We start from the raw sequence: 6100 nt of genomic DNA, 5'->3' as shown, positions 1-6100 counted from the left end.
AAAGGGGATCTGCTTGATGAAGGTATTAACAGAGAATTTTGTTAAAAATAGAAGCTATCTAGAGTGATCTTTGATCACCTTTTTCATGAGGAAGAATTTAGCTTGATCAACTGTTATGCTTTGAGGAGATCCGAATATCATTTATTTGTTTAAGACGTGATTTTTCGATTATTATATCTTATTAAATTTTTTATTTAATATTAATTCATAAGTAGGTCTTTTATTAAAGAACCTTGTATGTCATTGCATGTTCTCTTTCAGAAGTTTTGTTTTATTTAATCTAAGTTGATAAAGGCTAACATAATAAATGCTTTTACTTCTTTCTTCTGGAGTAAAAGTAATAATGAAGATAATAAGCGGACAATTAAATGTTCCTTATAGCTTTTACATCAGAAATTAGCCGCGTGCTCTCTTATTATTCGGATTGTTCGTTTACCGAGAAGAGATATTTGCTTATATAATAGCTATTTATTATGTACTGATAATTGTGATTTTCTTCCAATTAGCCAGTACATTTTCCTATATTTCAATTCCAGTTCTTTTCTTTTCTTTTTTATATGTTCCTTCCAGCGAAGTTTTGCATCGAGATTCATTCCGAGATATTTAGCGTTGTTGCTATATGGAATGATAGTGTTATTAATGTTATTGGTGCTTGTACAGTCTGTTTATAGGTGAACTGCACATGTACAGATTTACTTTCATTAATTCTTATTTTCCAAGCTTGTATCCAATTATTTATATTGTCACTTGCCTGTTGTAATTTTCTTGAGGCTTTTTCACTATTGTCTCCGACAGCTATAATCGCAGGATCATCAGCAAATGTAGCCATCGTAATATTTTCCTTTTGTGGTATATCACAAGTGTGAACTAGATAAAGCATTGGTCCCAGTACACTTCCTTGTGGTACACCTGCTTTAGCTTCTTTTATTGTAGAGTAAGCTTCTTCTTGTTTGACTCTAAACATTCTGGTTGTAATGTATGATTTTAATAGTTCGGTGTGTTGTTTTGGTAGCATTTTCTGTAGTTTATGAACAAGGCCTTCATGCCAAACCTTATCGAAGGCTTGTGCTACATCTAAGAATATAGCTGAGCTTACTTTTTGACTTTCGTAGGGTTTTTCAATAACATCTGTTATTCTGTGGATCTGGTCAATTGTTGAGTGCTTGTTAATAAACCCAAACTAGTGGGTTGGTATTAGGTTTTTTTTTCTCTATGATCGGTTTTATTCTTTTCAACAGAAGTTTTTCAAAAACCTTAGATATTACTGGCAGCAGTGATGCAGGTCTATAGGTTCTTATTTCGTTTTGGTGACTTTCCAGGTTTTGGGATCATTATCATTTCCGCCATCTTCCAAATGTCTGGGACATGTTTTAATCTAAATGGTGTATGATCAAGTTGGTGAGTTTTATAATTCCCTTTCTCGGTAGTTTTTGCGGTAATTCTCCTGTTATTAAATCGTAGCCTAGTGATTTCCTAGGGTTAATGTCAGTTTTAATAACTTTGGTTAACTCTTTCGGCGTAACTAATTCAATCATCGAATTTTCAGCGTCTATGTCCGGCAAATTATGTTCAATATTAGTTTCGTTTGGTAGCATTCATAAGTAGGTCTTTTATTAAAGAACCTTGTATGTTATTGCATGTTCTCTTTCAGAAGTTTTGTTTTATTTAATCTAAGCTGATAAAGGCTAACATAATAAATGCTTTTACTTCTTTCTTCTGGAGTAATAGTAATAATGACCAGTACAATGAAGATAATAAGCCGACAATTAAATGTTCCTTATCGCTTTTACATCACAAATTAGCCGCGTGCTCTCTTATTATTCGGATTGTTCGTTTACCGAGAAACATTCTTGCTCGAATGAATGAATGGCTTAATAATAGGTTAATTATTCGCTTTAATTTAACACCCACATCAAACGATAATGCTGTTTGAACAGGTTGGTTGGTTTTGAATAGTTGGTAATTTTAACATTATTTTCACATGAATTATATTTGTAATGTATTTTATCTTTATTTTATATCAATAAGAAGGGTGTATTTATTTATGTTTTTAAGGGGTTATGGTACCCTGTAGCGAAGGATCTATGATATTGGTTGTCTAAGATTTAAGTTTAGGATTTCTTGACTCCAATCTCTTTTCTCCAATGTTACTTAACACAAAAATATCATGACACTAATTAGAATAATGATTTTACGAAAAACAAATTTTTTTGAGAAATATTGTACGTTATATAAAGTTGTATATCACAGGAATAATATTTTTTTTAAGTTATATGTTTTTTTTTGTAAAAAAAAATCAAAATATCCTTGCCATTTTTTTAACTTTTCATTTTTTAAACTTTTCTCTACAATTTCTACGCTATTTAGTTGCTTTTCCAAGTGCGCATTTTCCTGCTTAGCTTTATTTCTGTTAATGTATTTCAGAGCGATTATCCTCTGAGGGGGTGATTCTGAGTCGTTGGCTCATTGTCGTTGGTTTTGTTAAGTTAACAACACTATTTTAGCAATTAAACAATACAGTTTATCACAAATTGTAAAAGAAGATTTGTGATGTGGTAAAAGTTGAAGATGCTGGCGTTTATAATTGTTTCAGGCGTCTCAAAACGTCATTGGTGGAGTGTTCGAATTCTGTTTCAACTTACACTTATCTAATTTATACTTTACCCCCCGAAACGCTCTAAGATGTGCTGAAAATAGGTTTAGGAAGTTAGCATTTTTTGACAGATATAAGTTTTGAACATTATTTTTAAATACTGTATAAATTGTAAATATATTTATATATATTTATATATAAGTAATAGTTTTCATCACTTTTAGTTGAAGCATTGAGCGCTTATAATTTAGTTATATCTTAAGTTAAGATTCATTCGTTGGAAAACATATTAGTTCGCGCTGTTTTTTGGAATTTTTTTTTACTTGTAAATGTCCCCGGCCTGACACATAGATGGCGCTACTAGAGTTACATCCATATTCCGTTTTTTAGTTAGCCCTAAGTCCTAAGCCTAAGCCTAATCTTTTGAGATGCGTGTATAAATTTGAGAGCTGTCGGATCATTAGTTTGTGAATTATAGCATTTTGAGTGAACCAACTTTTGTTATTGTGAAAAAATTGATAAAAAGGAATTTCACGTGTTGATAAAATATTGCTTTTTGATGGGAAAAATACAGTTGAAGCAAAAGCTCGGCTTGATGCCGAGTTTCCGGACACTGCCCGAGGAAAATGAGAAAGCTCTGTGTAAAGTGGGTGCACTCTGTGCAAAGTGCCGTGCGAGTTGACTTTTGACTAAAGCCGAGACCAACGACGAGTTGATGATTCGGAGCAGTGTTAGAAGATGATCAAGCTTAATAAACCCGAGTTTTTGCGTTCATATGTGACAATGGATGAAACATGGCTCCATCATTTCATTCCGAAGTCCAATCGACAGCCATCCGAGTGGGAAAAGGCAACAGTCGGCTGATAAGGTCTCAGGCGTCTGTATTTTGGGATGCGCATGGAATAATTTTCATTGACTCGCTTGAAAAAGGAAGGACCATCAACGGGGGACTATTGCAAAGCGTTATTGGGCCGTTTGAAAGACGAAATCGCCGAAAAACAGCCGCATTTGAAGAAAAATAAAGTGCTGCTTCACCAAGACAATGCACCGTGTCACAAGTCAGTGAAAACGATGGCAAAAATCCATGAATTGGGCTTCGTGTTGCTTTCTCATCAACCGTATTCTTCAGATCTGGCCGCCAGTGAGTATTTTCTGTACTCAGATCTCAAAAAAATGCTCGCTGGGAAGAAATTTTTGTCGAGTGAAGAGGAGATCGCCGAAACTGAGGCCTATTTTGAAGCAATGGACAAATCGTACTACAAAAATTGTATCGAAAAGTTGGAGGGCTGCTATAATCAGTGTATCACTCTTGAAGGGAATTATGTTGAATACAAAAAACTAATTTTGCCAAAAAATTAACAGCACAATCAGAACTTTAACCTTTATTGTACAATGTTTACGAAAAGAACATATGCTGCATCATTTAAAAAAAAAACTTCTGTGGATAGAAACCCGAAAAACAACGAATAACCTTTCTAGTTTCTACTAATGTTAATGGTTCACACAAAATACAACCAGTGGTAATAAGAAGATAATAATATATCCCTGTTCATTATGATTCAAAAACCTTGGATGACAAGCAGTATATTCCTGAAGTGATTTCACAAGGGCCATGTTATGATTTTGTAACCGTAAATGTTTATTCATAATTTAAAGATGCATATGTATTTAATTTGTAGGTAAAAGATTTTCTAATAGAACAGAACCTTCCAATAAAAGCATTGTTACTGTTAGATAATGCATCTAGTGATATCTAGAACAGTAACTAATGGTGAGAATGTGTCCACGTTGTTATGCATTTACCAATTTGTTATGTTTAACTCAATATATCCAACCAATATATACCAGACCAGAATATATAAAACTTGCCAAACTATACTACTGAAAGTTTCTACTTTTCTCTGTTCTATGAAAGAATCCAGAAAACATATACGTACAGAGGCTATTTTAAATATCTATATGGCCTAGAATGTTCTTATTCCAGAAACTATTCAAAAATGTTGGAGCAATTTCTGGTATTTCCTTAATTGTAATTAGGGAACAATTGTGATCAAATGCGGATAATTTTTTGAAAAAGGCGAATCCCAACATTGCTCGTACTCCTGCTGATATCGATTTATGGAAGGAAGATCTAGCTATCGAATGACCATAAGAAGGAATATATAGACAGTGGGGATGATGAGGAAGTTCTTATTAAGTTAGAAATATAGTGACTGATGAGTGAGTTATAGTTTTTAAAAAGGTTTAAATTGGACTTTAGGACACCAGGCATTGGAAGTTATGGGATTAAAAACTATTTTATTTTATTGAAAGAAGTAACGGTTTGCTGAACGGCAGTACTAAACGATAGTGCGGTTTAAATCTATAATTTGCTTGAATATACAATTATAAGCAATCGCAAATACAACTTTACAACTTTACTTCGGCAGTATTCGAACCCTCGACATAATTCCCTTCAAGGGTGATATACTGATTATAGCGACCTTCCAACTTTTTAATACCGTACGATACCATTTTTGTAGTACTATTTGTCCTTTGCTTCAAAATAGGCATTAGTTTTGGCGATCACCTTTTCATTCAACGAAAATTTCTTCCCAGCGAGCATTCTTTTGAGATCTGAGAACAGGAAATAGTCGCTGGAGGGTCGCTGAATCTGGAGAATATAGTGGATGAGGAAACAATTCGAAGCCCTATTCATGGATTTTTGCCATTGTTTTTACTGACTTGTTACACGGTGCATTATCTCGCTGAAGCAGCACTTTCTTGTTCTTCAAATGCGGCCGTTTTTCGCTGATTTCGTCCTTCAAAATTAATCCATGCGCATCCCAAAATGCAGACGCCATAACCTTGCCAGCCGACTGTTGCATTTTTCCACACTTTGTAGCGGGTACATCTTGTGCAGTTCACCCGGATGACTGTCGATTGGACTTCGGAGTGAAATGATGGAGCCATGTTTCATCAATTGTCACATATCGATGCAAAAACTTGGGTTTATTACGCTTGATCATATTCGTTACACGTTCAGTTGATATCTCTAGAGTGTCTGCTATTTTGTTCAGTTTCAATTTACAGTAATTCAAAATTATTTTGTGGATATTTTTAATGTTTTCGTCGGTAACAACCTTCTTTGGGCGTCCACTGCGTTCACCGCCTTCGTTGCTCATTTCACCAAATCTAAACTCAGCATACCAATCCTTGATAGTTGATTTTCCTGGGGCAGTGTCCGGAAACTTGGCGTGAAGCCAAGTTTTTGCTTCAACTGTATTTTTTCCCTTCAAAAAGCAATATTTTATCAATACGCGAAATTCCTTTTTATCCATTTTTTCACAATAACCAAAGTTGCTTCACTCAAAATGTTATAATTCACGAACTAATTTTCCGACAGCTGTCAAATTTATACACGCATCTTTTGAGGGTTAGGGCTAACTAAAAAACATATGGTTTAACTCTAGTAGCGTATTTATGTGTCAGGCCGGGAAATTTTCAATTGACCTGTTATTTTCTCCT

Source organism: Rhynchophorus ferrugineus, unplaced genomic scaffold (assembly GCF_030347505.1).
Source record: "Rhynchophorus ferrugineus isolate W39M unplaced genomic scaffold, kcgeb_rfMv2 rfM1, whole genome shotgun sequence".
NCBI lineage: Eukaryota > Metazoa > Arthropoda > Insecta > Coleoptera > Curculionidae > Rhynchophorus > Rhynchophorus ferrugineus.
This window is presented reverse-complemented; position numbering follows the sequence as displayed.